The 18,847-nt window shown below is 44.1% G+C and overlaps 1 protein-coding gene across 3 annotated transcripts in view; it reads left to right on the top strand.

Moving 5' to 3' along the window:
- Window positions 1-12,751: 12,751 nt before the first annotated feature.
- Window positions 12,752-18,847, top strand: part of ARMH4 (armadillo like helical domain containing 4) — a 107,181-nt gene continuing 101,085 nt past the window's right edge. For all 3 annotated transcript variants that reach the window (XM_053928778.2, XM_053928777.2, XM_053928776.2), the window contains exon 1: window positions 12,752-12,848. The gene's annotated coding sequence lies outside the window, so the exon portion shown is untranslated. The remainder of the gene's footprint in view (window positions 12,849-18,847) is intronic.

The raw sequence follows: 18,847 nt of genomic DNA, 5'->3' as shown, positions 1-18,847 counted from the left end.
CCTTTGACAACACACTTAACCTCTCTGAGCCTCAGTTTCCTCATCTGTAATAAAAGTAATAATCGTACCCTACAGGATTATTATATATAAGGTTATTATACAGAGATTCCATTGTCCTCACCTAATGTTTGCTTTTTTTGCAGGTAAGTATTAGCTACTTACACCACTCATTTGAATGACCAAAAACTGAGCCAGGAGGGTTCCAGTTCTGGCACAAGGATGTATTATGGAGGAATACCAAGACAAGCACCATCTTGCAGATGTAAATTGTGGGATAGCACAGATGGACAAAGTCCAGAAACAGAACAAACAATGCTTGGCCCTGGAATAGAGGTGGAAAGCGGTGGGGGGCGGACGGATATCAACAATTGTCCTGGAGGAAAGGGACTCTCAGAGCCTTAGGGAGAAGTAATGAAAGGATTTTGGCCAGTAGATTTGAGGCCCCATTTATTTCTTTTGGAAAGGGAGGGCCCGCAGCCACCTGGAGGACCCTGTGATTCTAGAGTGCTAGAGAAACTCACTCAGGGCGTAGGAAGTGACTGGCTGCTTGTGATTGGCTTGAGGTTCAAGGGAGCAAAGGAGAAGAGATTACTGTTTTCCTGGTCTTGGAAAGAAGACAAAATTTCCATCTGGTAATGCAGACTGTGAATTTGACCGGAGTGTTCCTTGGGCCAAATCACTTAGAATGCTGTGCTGTGCAGGGCGACCAGTGATAGTGTGTGTGCTGCTTGTGGGGGGTGTGCGTGCGTGCGTGTGTGTGTGTGTGTGTGTGTGTGTGTGTGACTGGCTTGAAGGAGGGGGCTTGCATATGACAGGCTATGTGTATGTGGGGGGCATTCAGGCTGAGGAATGGTACAAGCTTGGCAGGCGATGATACAGGCTGTGGAAATGAGTCAAGCTGGAGAGATACACCCTGGGGAGAGTCAGGCTGGGAGATATAGCAGGAGGGTTACAGACTGGGGAGATGCAGGCTGGGTGGGGTTGTGTTAGTTTTCTATTGCACATAACAAATTATTACAAATTTAGTAGCTTAAACAACACCCACGGATTCCTTCACAGTTCTGCAGTTCAGAAGTTCAGGCATGAGGTGGCTGGGTTCTCCATTCAGGGTATCACACAGCTAAAATCAAGGTGTCAGCTGCTCTGTGTTCCTTTTTGGAGCTCAGGGTCCCCCTACAAGCTCACATGGTGGTTGGAAGAGCCCATTTTCTTGCTGGCTGCTGGCAGAGGCCACTCAGCAAATAGAGGTCACCTGTAGTTCCCTGCCATGTAAGTCCCCTCCATATGCCCTCTCACGCTTCACATCTCTCAGACTTCTCTGGGTCCAATCTCTAAACCTAGATTTGAAGGGCCCCTGTCATTACATTGGGTCTACCCAGATAATCCCTCTGTTTTAAAGTCAACTAATTTGGGACCTTAATTACATTTGAAAAATCCCTTCACAGCAGCACCTAGATTAGAGTTTGACTGAATGACTGGGAGATAGTGTATACCTATTAGGGGCCAGGAATCTTTGGGGCTGTCTTAGAATTCTTCCTTTCCCAGGGGTATACAGTCTGGAGAGATATGGACTGGAAGATATAGTCTGGTGGGGAGAGATACAAGTGAGGGGGCATTTAGGCAGGGGGGGGCACACGTTGAGAGGGATACAGGCTGGGGTGACTACTAGTTGGGAAGATATTGGTTGGTGGGGGAATACATTAGGAGGATGTACGTAGGTTGGGGAGTGGGACAAACTGAGGAGGAATATAGGCTGGGGCTTGATGCAGGCTAAGGGGAGCATGCAAACTGGAAGGTGACAGAAGCTGGAATGAGATGCAGGAGGCAGGCTTAACAGGGCACCAGTGTGGAGACCGGGTGCCTGAGATCTAGCTACTCTGAACCTGAGTGCTACGACACAGGTATGCCCCGGTGTGATGGGGGCCCGAAGAGGGGTACTCAGCCCAGCCTAGGTAATCAGGGACAGTTTCCTGGAGGTGATGTTCAGGGTGAGTCCTGAAGATGAGTAAGCATCCTTAGCCATTCCAAGAAGAAAGGTGAGACAAGTATTCAAGTCAGATGAAAGAACATGGGCCCACCCAGGCACAGGGGTGTCCATGTAGATTGCGATGCTTAGCTAGCTGTGAAGCTAAATCTTTGATTAAGCCGTTGACTTTGTTTCACTCCTTTGAAACAAGATAATAACACTGAAGACAGCGTCGGTGAAGAAGTGCCCCGGAGAACAAATCCAAAGGCATGGGCTTTGGCCTGGCATTAGGCAGTTCTCCCACAGTTTCAGCATCTCATTTGACAAATAAGGAAATTGGAGCAGAAATACACCTCCATTGCTATAGTGTTTTGTGATCCTTACATAAGATAAATATATTGAATGTCTATAATAGGCCAGACGCTACTATAGTTCGAACCTATCTTCAGCTATGGAAATGATGCAGTCGGTTCTATCCCCCCAATAATCCTAGGATATCAGAACTATTGTTATACTATTTTGAAGCTAAATGGACACTCTTAATTCCTAAGCAAAACTTTTACTTTAATTCTAGAATATTTGTTTGCTCTCTCATCCTAGAAGGCCAACCTGCGGATAGGCATATGGATTGCTTTCCAGGCAACCTACCCCGCAAGTTGTTTCCTTCTACAAAACACAGGTTCAAAGGCATGACCAGAACCTACCATTAGAGGGAGCCACTTTGTAAAAAAGGTGCCACCTTAGAAGATGAATCTAAAAACAGGCTTTTTTTGGTGGGGGGCCGGGCAGAGAGAAGGTCTTTCACAAACCCCTTTCTAAAAATCCTTGGATGCCATGAACACTGCACTAACCAATCAGAAGAGAACTGGTCTGTGGCAGGCATTCTCCACCTCCCTTTTAATGGGATAGTAGGAAGGTAGTGGAGGAGTCGAGGCTGAGAAGGGGAGAACATTGGGAGGGCTTGGGGTGACAGCTTGGAAAAATGGCATTTCACCAACAAATTTGGAAGTGCTTCATTATTTTAACAACCAGTGTGAGCGTACCACTTGTATAAGGTAACATTCCACCTGGTCTAGCCCCACTAAGCTTTCCAGAAGGAAGGGCACCTCTCAGGCCTATCACCTGCAGTCCCAACCTGCTCCTCCTCAAAGTTGCTGTTTAAATAAATTTATTTTATTGCTTATGCTATTACCATTCTCCCAATTTTTCCCCCTCTGTCCACTTCCACCCAGCACTCCCCACTCCTTCAGGGAATCTCCACACCATTGACATGGCCGTGGGTCATGCATGTAAGTTCTTTGGCTACTCCATGTCCTATACTGTACTTCACATCCCCATGGCTATTCTGTAACTACCTATTTCTACTTCCTAATCCTCTCACCTCTTCACCCATTCCCCTACAACCTCTTCCCCCTGGCAACCATCAAAATGCTCTCTGTATCTATGAGCATGTCTCTGTTCTTTTTGTTTGCTTCATTTGTTTTTTAGATTCAATTGTTGATAGATCTGTATTTTTTTCCATTATATTGTTCATACATTTGATCTTCTTTTTCTTAAATAAGTCCCTTTAACATTTCATATAATAAATGTTTGGTGATGATGAACTCTTTTATTTTTTTCTTGTCTAGGAACTTCTTTATCTACCCTGCAATTCTAAATGATAGCTTTGCCGGGTAGAGCAGTCTTGACTGTATGTCCCTGCTTTCCATGACTTTGAATATTTCTTGCCAATCCCTTCTAGCCTGCAATGTTTCTTTTGAGAAATCAGCTGACAGTCTTTTGGAAACTCCTTTGTAGGTAACTAACTGTTTTTCTCTTGCTGCTTCTAAGATTCTGTCTTTATCTTTAACTTTTGGCATTTTAATTATGATGTGTCTTGGAGTGGGCCTCTTTGCATCCATCTTGTTTGGGACTCTCCTTGCTTCCTGGACTTGAATGTCTAGTTCCTTCACCAAATTAGGGAAGTTTTCTTTCACTTTTTTTTTCCAGATAGATTTCCAGTTTCTTGCTATTCCTCTTCTCCTTCTGGCACCCCTATGATGCGGAAGTTGGATTGCTTGAAGTAGTCCTAGAGGCTGCTTACACTATCCTCTTTTTTTGGGATTCTTTTTTCTTCTTATTGTTCTGATTGGTTGTTTTTTGCTTCCTTATGTTCCAAATCACTGATTTGATTCTCACTTCACCCACTCTACTGCTGTTTCCCTGTAAATTGTTCTTTATTTCACTTAGTGTATCTTTTGGATCTTAGTGTTTCTATTGGATCTTTTTTATGCTGTTGAGGTCCTCACTAAGTTCCTTGAGCAACCTTATAACCAGTTTTCAACTCTGCCTCTGATAGATTGCTTATCTCTGTTTCATTTAGTTCTTTTTCTGAAGTTTTGATCTGTTCTTTCATTTGGGCCACGTTTCCTTGTCCCCTCATTTTGGCAGCCTCCCTGTGTTTGTGTCTATGTATTAGGTAGAGCTGCTATGACTCCCTGTCTTGGTAGCATGGCCTAATGTAGTAAATGTCCTGTAGGGTCCAGTGGCACAGCCTCACCTATCACCCAAGCTGGGTACTTGAGGTGCACATTTCGCATAGGCCGAGTACACCCTCCTGTCATTGAACCTTGATTGTTGTTGGCAGGTCAATGGGAGGGATTTACCCAGGCCAGTCCATCGCAAAGACTAGCTGTGACCACTAACTGCGAACCTCTGCCCTCCATGGAGGATCAGGTATGCAGGGGCAGGGTAGTGGTGCTCTGATGTGGTCTGAAGCTGTCCACTGGGTGCATAGGCACTGGAGTTTCCTGTGTGGTGCAGGCCAAGGTCAGCCCCCACCTGTGTTCTGCCTGGAGCCACCCTGCCCAAGCTATCAAGCAATATGAGATGGCTGCTACTTCTGCTGGGCTTGGAGATTCCCAGGCAAAGCCAAGCTGTGAATCTAGGCTGGTTGCTGCTAGTGCCAGGCCTGGGGCCACTTAGCAATAGGTACTGGGGCTTGAGGCTTACTGAGGCTGACTATTGCTTGTTTGATAAGATTTAATAAGTTGTGAGGCATGAGCCAAAACCAGCCATTCATATGGAAAAGTCACAGTTAACAGTTTGAGTGGGCCCATAAGTTGGGTGAGATGGAGTCCCAGGGTATCTCCAGGGTGGGGCACACAGTGTTAGTGAGGTTGACGGAGTCTCAGATATGGCCCCCACCTGCCAGCTCTGTAGCTCTGCAGGGGGAACACTCAGAAAACAGACAATGGCCTCTGCCCACCTTTCTGTCTGGGCAAAAGCTGTTCCCCATCTCTCATCTTGATGCCAGACACTTCAATCCCTCCCTATATGACACTGGTGCCTTTCAAGCTGCTACCCTGTTGCTGGAGCTCAGAGGGAGTGAGTCTGAGAAAGTCTATGTGTGGGTTCTTTAAGGGGAACTGCTTGGGACTCCAGAATTTTCTTCCACTGACTCAATCCCCTCTGGTTTTTACAGCCAGAAATTATGGGGACTTATCTTCCTGGCATTAGAACCTTGGGCCGGGGGGCCTGGTGTGAGGTGGGGCTCCTCACTCCTGAGATATCCCCTCCAAATTTTTACCCACCACGTGTGGATGTGGGACCAGCCTGTTCCACATCTCTACCGCTCCTCTCAGTCTGGATGCATGCGGTTTCTTCAATCTGTTGCTGTTGGACTTCCAATCAACTCCATTTCTTTTTTTTTTTCATCTCGATTTCTGGCAGTTTTGAGTGATAGTTGTTCTATATTTTAGTTGTAATCTTGATGTGTTTGCGCGAGGAGGTGAGCCGTGTTTACCTGTGCCGCCATCTTTTCTCAAAGTTTCTATCCTATGGCTGCTTCTAGATAAGTCTAGGAATGAGAAAGAAGGAATCTGTCGTCCATCTCTTAGCTCAAGTGCCTTGTCCCTTGTTTTCCCAGTCAGAAGCCCACCTCCTGGGCCCGGAGGCAGAAATGGAGAAGGAAGAAGAGGATGGACATAACTATCTTTGCTTTTGTTTCCTTCTCTGTGTTGGGGCAAATGTTTCTATCTTCTAATATTTGTATTTCTTCCATATCTTTAACATGTGCTTAAGATATTCTTCATATCTGCCATATTTCCTCTGCCTGAGGAGAGGGAAGGAGAAGGAGAGAGAGAGGAGAGGAAGTCAAATGCTTATATGTGTGCCTTGGGCAAAAGAATGGGCCTATAAAACTGCTTGTGAATGAATAATGCATTGCACCACGTGGGATTTGGTTATAGTCCTTGAGGCTGTTTAAATACAGCAGCACACTAGAGTTCAAGACTCTAAAATCTAAAAGGATTAGGCCAAAGGGCTCAGGCTTGCATCTTTGAAACAAGGAGCAGTGTATGTATACCGGAGAAGACATTACATTTCAAAAATAGCAGCAGAGAACCTAGGAAGCAAGTAGAAGTATAAAAAAGAACAAGAGAAATAGAATTTACAGAAGAAATGGTGTCTAATGGGGAAAAAAAGTTTGATTTTTTGATGAGCCCAGCAGAATATGACCTGAGTGAAAAGTGCTCGTCCGTGTAAGATGCCTGCCGAGAACAATGTCATCAGTGAACATTAGCAGGCGATGGGACGTGCCTTAAAGTGCCTTTTACGAAGAGAAATGGAAGGAAAACAAAACATGTCACTATGCCTGAAATCCCCTTATAAGAAGCTCCTAAAAGCAAAAAGAGAAAAGAAAGAATATCACGTGACCATCCCATCTATCTTTACTGGAAATCTTTTGATAAATTTATTCTTCTTTTGTGGTGAGGCTGCATGCTTTAGACCAGTCCAAAAGTAAGTAATTTTCTCTGTATGAGCCATATTTTCAATCATTCGGATTCTGAAGGAATTTTTTTTCCCTTTGGCTATTTTTGTAAACAAGTTACAGAGGAATTGCTTTGAACAGATTCTGCAAAATGCATCTTTTATGTCTACTTTATGCTGTAGGTCTTAACAAAAATAAATAAAAGAAAACACGTTGCTGTGGCTATTTCAAAGGGTTTGGACCTGCAAGGGATATAGAATTCTGGTTTCTGCTTGAAACAGTCCCCCTCCTTTTTTTAAAAAAAAAATCTTACACCCAAGGTGTGTCTTGTTCATGTCCAACTCCTCTTTAAATGAGTGTGAACTTTACCATTAAAAAAGCTGTAGACTTGTGGTTAGAAGGGGACTTGAAATGTCAATATCGTGTGGCCCAGTTCTCTGGTTTCAGACAAGATATGTGCATGCATGGATTAACCCCTTCTCATAGAATGTAAAAAATAATTAAATCCTGAGTTTCAGAGAAACTTATATGGGAATATAGTTTCTTAATTTGTGTGAGATTAGTGTACTTCATTCCGAACCTGGTCAAACTTTCTTTGTGTGTTAGTAGTATTCACTTTGTGCTTTGCAGTTGCAAAATGATGAATATTACTGTGTTTATTTTGGTAATAAGCTTATGGCCATAATTAAACAGTCAACAAATACTTTCTGAACAGCTGCTATGGCAAGGCGCTGCCGTAGGTGTTGTGGGAGACGTGAGACTATATAAAACACACTGTTTTAATTCAGACAACTTACAATTTCTGTGAGGAAGGTGGTTACATAACGCACATCCTGACTATATGAAGACATGGACTGTCTACATAGGCTTTATTAGACATTCTCTCTCTGTAGTGGTACCATGAAAAAGGTGGTGAAGATTGGTACCATTTCTATATCACCGAAGAGGCATAGAGGAACATTTTACATTATGTGTTATCAGCACTGTCTGTGTGTATATGACCTTTTCTCTTTGCTATATTTAAGATCTGTAAGAAAAGTTGCATTCCATTATATACCTTCACCTATACCAATACTTTCCACAACACAAAAACACTTGTTGATTGATTAACCATGGAGCTAAACTCAATGTCAAAATAAATGCATAGCCCACGTGAAATGATGGGCGGCTCATTGCCTCTAATGACTGAATTGCGAACTCAGTTCTGCTGTCAGACCCAAGACAGGTTGGCCAGGAGAGTTGGTCATGATGTATAGGAACAGGGAAGGAAAGTCCTTCTTTTTCCTAGTTTTGCACTGATGTCCATGCCATATTTAAACCTTGGTAACCAATGTTCAAATTGTTGGTGTTGTTCTGGTTGTGAGCCCCAAGTACATGGTCATTACACGGCATTGATACTCCACGGATAACATCCTGTTCTCTGCTTTTGTGGTCAGTGTGCTGCAGATTGCACACACTCTTGTGTGCTCTGAATGCGACGTGAATGCCTGAGCCCTATTTTTAAAAATATTTGTTGGAGGGCAGATAATAAACAATAATGCCGTTAGCCAGAGTAAACACATTTGGTAGTTTCCCCATGCTTACAACCATCCCCGTTATTTCCTTGTTGAGTGAGCACATGGTGTTTCATCAGAAACCCCAAGCCAGCCAGAATGGAATGTACCCTTTTCTTAGAAATCTAGAATAAAAGAGATCATACAATGTCTCTCACTCATCTATCCCAGTCTCTCAGAACTCTCTCTAACAAGAGTACGTCCTTGAGCCTGCGCTTTGCTATTCCTCGGTAAAGTCATTTGCTTTAATTCCACCCTCAGTAGAGGCAGAGAAGAGTAAATATGCACACCGTTGTATTAACAATAAGTATCTCACGTCCATTATTTAAGATAAGGAATCTATTATGGTCATCAACTTATTTACCATTAGGCATACAAGAAAGAGACAAGGATGGAGAAAAGACTCTTGTCTGACATAGTAAAAGGTGATTTATATCTTTTCTAGAGTTGTAGATGCCATTTTAATATAGTTATTCATGATAACCAACTCATTTAGGATTAAAGGATATATTCCAGAGGAGACATTGAAACTTTAATGTTCGAATCTCTTTAAAAGAGTTTTCACAGGCAGTTTCACAAGGACATTATTCGTGGTTGCAAAAAGAAAAAGACAAGATTTCTCTTTTTGTAAATGTTTTCACCCTTGGCTTTATCTAAAAAGTTTCTTTTTACATGGATGTACTGTTTAGAAGTCTTGTTTCTGTACCTGCATCAGTAGCTCTTTCCTCTCGTATCTTCCTTTTTCAAGGCAACAGGCACGAAAACATTTGTTAGAACTGAGTAAGAAAGTTCAGGGCCTAAAGAAACCTAACACTTAATAAAGGAATATGGAAAATAACAGATTTTAAAAAGAAGGGAATGTAAAACATAATACTCTGCTTCTGCAATAATTACAGATTTCTTGGGGTAAAGCAAAGAAGCAAGAGAATTCTTCTGGGTGTTTGCATAAGAGTTGATTATTATAGATAAATATAGTGGGCTCATGTGTTGAGAGTTAAAAAAACTGCAGTATATAAAAACTTGCAGTTCCAAAGATTTGTTTAAGGAAAACCACATTGTTATTGGATTCATTCTACCTACTTATTGTCCCAATAAACTGCATACTAAAGACAATTCATATGAAGTAAAACTCTAAGCTCATTAGTGCTGAAGTAGGTCATGTCAAGTGTCCTGAGGGTTTCAGATGCCATGAATACGTCTATCAGAATTAATAAAATGGATTCCAACAGTATTACCATTATTTACATCATCATCACCATCATAACCATCAAGTATTTATTGAATGCCCAGAGTGAGTAGAGTATACTTAACAATACTATTTTACGTTGACTTCGGCTCCTGGGAACTTCAACTTAAAAAATTAAAAGCAACCAGGAAGTCTCCAGCAGAGAACGAGAGGCGGGGAGCCGTTGGGCAGAGAACATTGGGAAATGCTGAAAAGCGCATGTTCATAAAAGAAGGCCAGAAAGGAAAGACAGTCTCTTGCAGTGAAGAATATCCAATTTGCAGATGACCCCGCTCTGCACAGCAGCTCCTGTCCTTCTCCATCCATGCCTGGACCTCTTTGTGGAGTGCCTTGGGAGCCTATAAGAGCAACAAAATCCAAGGAAGAAGATTTAGAGAGTTCAAACTTAAAGGGAGGGGGAAAAATTACTGAACAACAGGAAAGGTTTTGAGGAGACTCCAGGTAAATTCAGCCTTCCAACAAGCTTTTTCCTCATGTGTCTCTTTCATTTCATTGTGTTCTATTGACTCACATGCTTGTCACTCATGCAATCTCAAATGAAAACAAAACAACTTGAAACAAAATACACCCCCAGGAAATAGTAGTGCAGAATCTGGGGAAGTCCTGCCAGCCGGTTTTCAAGAGCTCTTATGTGGGCCCTTAAGTGGCACTTACCTGGGTAATGTCAGCCCCACTCAGTGTCTTACTCTCACTTTTGTAAGACCAGAAACCCAATTTTTGTAGCATCAGGAATAGGTCTGTTACAAACAGACACACACAATTCAGCTCACATATCTCATTTCAGCAGTGCCTTGTGGGCATTATACCTCTATGGGGAATCAAGGTGTCAGATAGTGACTTGGTAACTGGGAATCAGAATAAAGAGAACTAGTTGATATACTGTGAAGCCTTTCTACCCAATTAGTGATAGGTTTACCAAGGGCATCCTAATGCTCAAGTCTGTATTGCCAATACTCTCCCCTCTGGGTGGCATTTGAATGGACATTGTCCACTCCTGGCTCTTGGGACTGATTGTCTTGTTCTTTGCTACACGTGACCAATTCCTTTCTGATAACGAAGGTTTTTACCAACCAGGACCAAGTAATCACCTAATACTGCAAAGGTAACCAGATAAACAACAGAATGCCCAGTTAAATTTGAATTTCAGATAAACAATAAATAATTTTAGCATAAGAATGTCCCAAACATTGAGTTGAGATTTTCTATTTTCATTTACTAAATCTGGTGACCCCCAAACTAAGCCTGCCTTCCTGAGCTTCCATGCTTATTTACTCTGATTGTAGTTTTGTGTGTTTCCAACCTCTCTGATGCACGCACACAGTTTCTTGCTTTACCCATAAAAGGCTAATAACTTTCATTATGTGTGGATTTACTGATACGATTCACTTTTATGGTACAACTTTCCCTGATTTACAGTTTGTGTGGTGCAGTGTGGAAGAGTGGGTCTCATTGTCATTGCCAGGTACTGACAGTAGCTGTTGAGATAAATGGCATTATCAGAGTTGTTTAAGGCAATACAAACCACTTTGGGAAGGGAAAGGACTAGTATAAGGAGTTCTAATGAGATCACTTTACTTTTACTGCATAGCTAAAATAATGTGCATTGAGGAACAAGGATATAGGAATTCTGTTATGGGAGAAGGATAATTTTGGGGAATGAAGAACTTCGTGTGTAAGGCAGGTGTGGGTAGTAGAGTTCTGTAGTGGGGACCTACAGTGCCACAGGTCTCTAAGTAGGAGAACACCAGGACGTTAGAGGGGAGTGCCTACTAGAGGGAGAGAGATGTCAAAGAAACTTGCAATATTTTGTGTGGGAGCTGGAATTCTTTCCTCCTGCTGTCCTCTATTCTGTTTGTTCCTCTGGTCCAACCTCACTGATTAGTTTTTTTATTAGTACTGTTATTTGCCTTCATTTGGGTCAGATAGACCCAATTTTGTGGTCTAGCTAGGAATCTCACCATACTGTACCTAACGCTGGTTTTATGAGATGTGGTCTGAGTTTCAAACAACTGACTTACAAATAAAATGTTGAAACACACCTTGGTCAGGCTGGGTGTGACTTACCCGGTGGGTATTGAATCCAGGGAGAAGGCCTGGTCACAGTACGATGTCTGACGTTGTATTACATTGAATACACAGCGAAACCAGATCTTACAGAGTCAATCCAGTTCAATCACATTCCATTCAGCAACTGTTTGTTGACTACCTTTCTAGAAATGCAAAGATAATATCTTCTGAAGAGGGCTGCAATAGATAACGGTGCACAGTCCTGCACTGTGCTAGGTGTGGGGGCCAGAGGCGAAGGAAACAATGCCCTGACTTCAAGGTGTTTACAACTATGAAACAGGGCTAGCCTACCATTAAAAAGAAGGGAGTTACTAAGTACAAGAGATAATATATGTGGCACGTGCTTTGCAAATACAAACTGCTGTGGAGCTTGTTCAGGAATGGGCAACTAGGTTACAGACAACCCTTTTTACCTACAATTAGGATTGATAGAAAAGGAACAGTCCTGGGAGACCGAGAATGGAGGTCATGAATAGCCTGTGGCCGCATTAGCCGTAAGACCGTGGGCCGGTTACACAGCCTTCGGCCTCATCTTCCTCCCCCGATAAATGGGGATTACCGAAATCTACCTTTCAGAGTTGTTGGGTAGATGAAGCAGGTAATGAGTGAAGCGGGCACCTGGCATTGTGCCTGGCAGGAGTAAAGTGTTCAATAAACACTACTTCTTATTGGCACTTGTTTTCAGCCTTTTCTGGGTGATTGAGAAGGGAACGCTTTGTGTAGGGCTACTTTACAGGGTCTTAATTTAGGGGCACGCGACGCTGTACAAATTCCACACGTAACGTCCTTCAGCTTCCGACTTGTGCCCCTTTGCCCTAAGCAAGGACCAGAGCAATTCGGGCTGTTCTAGTGAAAACGGAGCCTGGTTTCTTCTTCGTAGACACTGCGGGAAAGCTGTCGTGGAAGCCCAGGCTTCAAACAAGGGCAGCAGAGCAGGGGGTCTCGGGAAGGGTCTCAGGCGCAGGGTGCAGAGCAGGACCCACCCCCGCCGCTGGGTCCTGGAAGCTGGGGCGCAGGCGGGGAAGTGCGAGAAGAGGGGCGTGGGGCGACCGCATCGGGTGTCAATGGCAGCGGAGCCGGGGCGGGCACTTCATCCGTCCAATCCCCAGCCGTAACCTCGGCCTCATGAATAAGCAACAAAGCGAAGCGCCCTCCCCCTGGCATCCCAGACTGTGGAGCGGGCCGCCGCCGCTGCAGGGGCCGCGGCGGGGATGCTGAGCGCGGGCGCCGCCGCTCTACCGGCGCTGCTGTGCTGAAGGCGCACAGGTGAGGACGGGCCCGGCCCCGGCCACTCGGGCGGCCGAGGCTGCAGACCCGGGTGAGGGGCAGAGACGGAGCCGGAGGTGCGGGCGGTGCGGGGTCGAAGCGGGAGCTGTGCAGTCCGGGAAGCGCGGCAGTCCGGGGCGCGCCAGGCGTGCGCCCTGCGCCCCAGTCGGAACGCGGCGCCCGCCGCCGGGTGATCAGGGGCAGCACCGGGCGCGCTGGACGCGGCGCGCAGGCCTCGGAGGACTCGCCGCACTCCTCGTTCCAGCCCAGCCTCCCGGCTCCGCACCAGCGAGCGGGCCTTTGTGCTGGCGGAGCTTGCAGGGCTCGCTGCTTTTGTGTGGGCTTTTCTTTCTTCTCACTCTCCCCTCCCAACCTCACGGCGGTGATAGAGAAGTTCCCGAAGACTGCGATGTGCTCCTTCGAAGCAGCGGTCGCAACGTTCCCTAAGCCAAACAGCGCCCAGCAGCTGAGGAGCGAATGAAGGCTGCGGTGGCCGCCGAAATGTGTTGTTACTTTGCAGAAAACAAACAATTGAGTACCTGACGCAGAGATGTCCCTGAACCTCCTCACTCCCAGACCCTGGCCGGTCCCCCAGGACACGGCAGCAGGATGCTCCTGGGAAAGGTCACTTAATTGGAAAGAGGGCCTGCGGGTTAGACGCGGAGGTCAGGCTCTGCCTGAGACTAGATGGGTTGTTGCGAGGTGCTGCCTGGAGGTGCCCAGATGTCTCCTGTGCGTCCTGGTCACCGACAGACCCTGACCTGTGTAGATTCTGAACGAGGAGAGTCCTGGCTGGTGAGGAAGCAGCCAAAGACCGTTAAAAGTAGGAGTACTTAAAGATGAGAAATCGGCCCTCCCCAGTTGGTCCCAAGGGTCTCCTAGGGTCTTGGCGCCTCATTTCAGGGCAGAGCTGTGGTGGAGGAGAGGAGAGAGGCTGCTTTAAAGTATCTGCGTTCATTGTGTGGAAGTTTTAGTTTGAAACTTAAGGGGGAGAGGAAGTGGCTCACAAAACCATCCATAGAGCTCTGAGCGATTTCTTATATAGGGAGCAAAACGTGCGGCCAAAATTTGTATGCCTCCCCCTCCTTTTTGTGTGTTTCCCCCACCACACGTGATGCTGTTGGGCTCCAAGGAGTTTCATTTAAGCCAAGAGCCTACAGAGTCACCAGCCGACTCGCTCACTTGCCATCAGAACCCCACTGTCCTTCCACTGAAAGAAACTCAAAACCGGGGTGAGGTTTCACAGGATCAGAACGTTGCTACTTGCTTTTACACACAGTAGAGATCTAAGGGTGGACTTACTTTTTTGAATAAGGTATTGTTGTTATGTTTGTCATAAGAATGAACCAAGCACTTACTCTGCAGACTCGATATTGACTGCGTTTATTCACAAAAGTCCCAAGTCTCAGGGAGTCTGATGTAACTGCAGCAACAGAGTTAATTAGGGAGATGCGGATTTACCTTTGTTTTCGTAGGGAGCTTCTTACCGTTGTATTCTGGCGTTTCATGCTAAACTTCTCGATGCCGTGCTATGGTATTACAGACATGTTGGAGCTAAATATGAGTACAGAATCAAAAGGAGGAAGGTGGGCTTACCTGTTTCCACTCTTCAACTAAAGATGTACTTCACTGTTGCTTTGCAGATGTTTGCCTGCACAGTTGCGTATGGAATTGTACTTTTGTTTTTTAGCCTCACAGCAGGGAAGCCGACTTGTTCCCAGGAAACCTGGGCTTAATCTCTATAAAATGAAAACTCGTTCCCTAATTAAGATCTGTGGTCAATCCTGTTTTCCCCTATTGTGTTTTCTTCGTGGTTATAAGAAAATTGTCTGAATCGAGTTTCAGCTTGAAATGTTAGGTCTTATGATTATTCCTTGAAATGCCTACTTGGGGGCGATTCCCCATCACTTTGTCTACAGGAGAAGCTGGAAGGGGAGGCCCCATGGAAATAGCTGGGGAGAAAAAGGATCTCGTGGATGCTTCAGATGGCTCACATTTCTGTAGTCTGAGAGGAATGCATGTCGGGATCACAATAATATGTCGTAAATTGTATGTTACTCAAACCTTTTTCTTCAAGCCATTTTTGTGTCTATTGTCACCTTCTGGTTTCTCCTCCACCTTTGAAGAAAACAGAATGCGCATTATTATCTCCATTTTGCAACGAGGAAACTGAGTTTCAGTGATTTTGCCCAAGACAGAGCTGGAAGTTCAGACCAGTGTTTACATCTTCAAGTCTAGCTTCTTTCACTAAGGATAGGACGGTGCGCCAGGGGTGATAAGCACAGACATCTTCATTTGTTTACAGTGCTAAATTGTAGAGACTAAAGCCAAGGGCTCAATATGTAGAACTTCGCTGCGGTCTGCAGGGATGGTAAAACCCTGGGCAGGTATTAATAGTTGCCAGAGTAACCATCTGGATCCAGCCTACTTACTCTCTTCCCTGTCAGCACTGGTGCCGCTTTCCTCCTGGGGGACCGTGCTTGTCTTTGTGGGCACTCTATTCCCCCTCCCTCCTCTGTGGCCTAGCATGCTGCTGAAGGGCTCATCTGTCATTTCAACTACTTACTTTATAGTGAAAAATGACGGGGGCCAGATGATCTTAAAGCCAATAATATATCAGACCACGAACAGCTGTCAGTAGCACAGGGCATCAGAAATGGGGTACCTCAATGCTGGGCACCCCAGTTGGGTTACTAGGGTCAGAGTCTTGTGAGCTCAGCTCTAGGCAGATGAAATAGCATTGGCAATGAGGGCCTTCAGGATTAAAACAAGAGAAGATAGGACGGAGTCAAATTAATCACTGAGGATTAGGAAAAACACAAAAGGGAATGAAGATAAAGATACAGACAAAGAAGGGAGTTTCCTTTTTCCTTCATCAATCACAGAATCCCTAATTGGATTTTTAAAGGTGAGAAGGTAACGGGGAAGCACGTTGACCTGAAGCTCTGAGGCTTGTCACTGATCTCTTTTTAAAAATGAAATAAATGCTGAAAACCTAAAATATAGCAGAAGTGAGAATACAGAAGTTATTAGTGTTATTAAAGTGATACATTGGCTAAGTAGCCAAAACTGGTTCTGTGATGAACAAAACAGGCAATTAGACATTGATAGACCATGAAATGTCCTGGAAAATCTTGCAATATAAAATGGAGATGCTGCCCATTCTTTTCGACATTCTTAAATGGTTATTTATATTCACATCATGCCAGCAAATATTTCTTGAGCACCTCCTCTTTGTGCCTTCCACTATTAACAATTATATGGCAAACAGAGGCAGCTAGAAGATCTCTGTGTGTGTGTGTGTGTGTGTGTGTAGCACATAACCTTACTTGATGTGGCCAGACTTACAGACACGATTGCTTGTGCTAGAGAAGCTGGGAGAAGGGTGAGAAGAGGGTGGGTGAGGCAATTTTGTGACAGCAGTTGGTAAACAGGGTGTGACCTGGGGGCCCAGGGTTTGGACACCAAGGATAGGGAAGAAGGAGGGAGCTCTGATGAGTGCAGTGTCACGAGCAAAACTTAGGAACCTGAAATGAGGATGGCACAGAAGTGGGCAATATACCCCATTGGCAGAGGTGTCTGTGCGGTGCACCAGTGCCTGGGGTTGCATTACAGATACGGAGTTTGGCAACTGCGCGTTTGGGAGCATTAAGTTAGGTGTTTTGGGAAAACAGAGAGCTGTGGTGGCAAAGGCAGGGAACTTGAAGTCTTAATGGAATTTACAAGTTCAGAAACAGACACAATCCTGGAGGCAAGTTAGTATCCTCTATAAGCCTGTAGTTTTCTCATCTAACAAAGAAATGAAGATAATGGTAGTACCTATGTCACTAGGTCACTGTTAGGGGTAAATAAGACAAGTGACATAAGGCACTTATGACACTTGGCACCTAGGATTCCCCAAATGGTAGCCTTTTAAAAAATTGATTATTGTCATTTTTAGTCTTAAGAATAAACCTTCTGGATTGTGTAAAATGGATTGGAGAAGAGAGAGTCTGAAAAAGATCATCAATTAAAAGGCAGTTAAAATATTAACAATTCATTGAGGTGAAAGGAAGGGATAATTCTAAGAGATATTACAAGGAAAGAATCCACAGAGGTTGTGCATCTGAAATGTAAAGGAGAGAAGAGTTCAAGGTGACAACCAGCTGCAGATGAAGAAGATGGTATGTTTCAGGTGGCATCCAAGTAACTTCCAGTAGACAGTGAAAGTCTAAGATTAGGCAGCTTTCTTCCTGAAACCCCACACTTGCTGCTTCTGTTATTTGTGTTTATCCCAAGGGGAAACCATATCGAGCAGATTGTCACCAATTTTTTTTTTTCACATTCTACAGCCCTCCCGTGTCTTGAGTGCTTACTCTTAGGGCAATGCTCATGTTCCTTATATATCACTCCTGGAACCCAATTTACTTTGAAAAAAGTAGCTTTTTCACTGCGGAGGATGCCTTAACATGCTGGTCCCCTTTGTGTGTGCATTTGGGTAATACACTGAACAATAGTAGTATACATTTTAGTTGAAAGAATAATGACCAAGTGTTAAAAAAACTGATTAAGTCCAAAAAAATGGCTAAGGTTTTTTTTTTTTTTTAATGTTGTCTTTCATTTGTCTTTGAAACGTGCATATGCCTAGGCTTGACAAAGAACAGATTCTGGACTGTATCTATTTAAGACTGTCAAAGATAATGCTTGATGGGACAGCTTATCTGTCCACTGGTGAAAGAAATGCAGTCAATTGTTAGAGGACTGCTGAGCCATTAGGATACCTTGATAGCGAACAATGGACCAAGTGCGACTGACTTGCTCTGAAAGGGATGCTTTTTAAGTGATTACAAGCTAATATCCACGCTCAGCAATTTGGTTAGTTCATTTATCTGAATTAATTGATCAGGATTAGTGAAGGGAAAGCAGCATCCAAAGTCACAGTGTGAAGGCAAAGTTAGAGGAATCTTCTTTTGTTTATTAAATATGCCAATGATTGAGTTAATTTACGACACTTGAGACGCAGAAGTCCAATAAGCAGTGAAGTCTCCCACTCCCTCTCGCTCTCCCGGCGAAGTGCGCGTAGGCATTCGTCTGCTTGTTCAGCCAGTATTTACTGAGCATTTCCTCTCTGCCAGGCACTTGCCAGGGAGAGGATGGTTATTTAAGTTTAGAAACATTGTCACTGAATCGACAAGGGACGGCCTTTTCTTATTTATTCTCTAATGTCATGCAACTCCCAGTGGGGGGGCACCAAGCTCATGGGAGTGGCTTTGTGACCCTGTACTGTGCTTTGAAAGACTGGGAGAGACCTGGAACTTGAAGGTCATCTACCAATTTATCTGAGTTGTGAACATGCCCTGCTGCCATTACTGGCTGTCTTTTCTGCTTCTTTTGAAGTTCAGACGTCATTTTGAATAGGAGAGAAGGAGCATATGGCCACAATGCACAGACATAGAATAGGCTAGCAGTGCACCCCACTTTTCCTGTCATAATTGGGTTTAGAAAGCAGGTGGCCAGCACTTAGTTACAGCAGGAAAGTCTTTTAGAGCACTGGCAGAATTCCTTTCACACCCGTGTCCTGAATCGAGGTGCAAATGCAACCTTGAAGGAAAACTCTGTTTGGAAAGGCTGTTGAGATTATATTAAATCTTTATTGTTGGTGCCCCCCCATCTGATTTGATCATAAATTCTCTTGGTCCACATGACTCCAGAATCTATTAAAGAAAGCATGAAGCATTTGTTCAATCATGTGGGTGCCTTGCCTGTTTAATGGTAAATTGTGGGAATATGAAAATATTGTATTTTAAGTTATATAGATAAAATATGAAAACAGAATCATGGAGGTAGAAGAGATTTCAGAGATTATTTTAACTCCTCCTATTATCAAAGGAGAAACTGAAGCCATTTGCCCAGTATCACACAGCAAGTTTTAACAACAGTGAAGCTAGGATTCAGGAATCATTGTTTAAACTTTAAATAAGTTATATTTTATTGTTTATGCTATTACAATTATCCCAATT

This window comes from Desmodus rotundus, chromosome 7 (genome assembly GCF_022682495.2).
Source record: "Desmodus rotundus isolate HL8 chromosome 7, HLdesRot8A.1, whole genome shotgun sequence".
NCBI lineage: Eukaryota > Metazoa > Chordata > Mammalia > Chiroptera > Phyllostomidae > Desmodus > Desmodus rotundus.
This window is presented reverse-complemented; position numbering and strand designations above follow the sequence as displayed.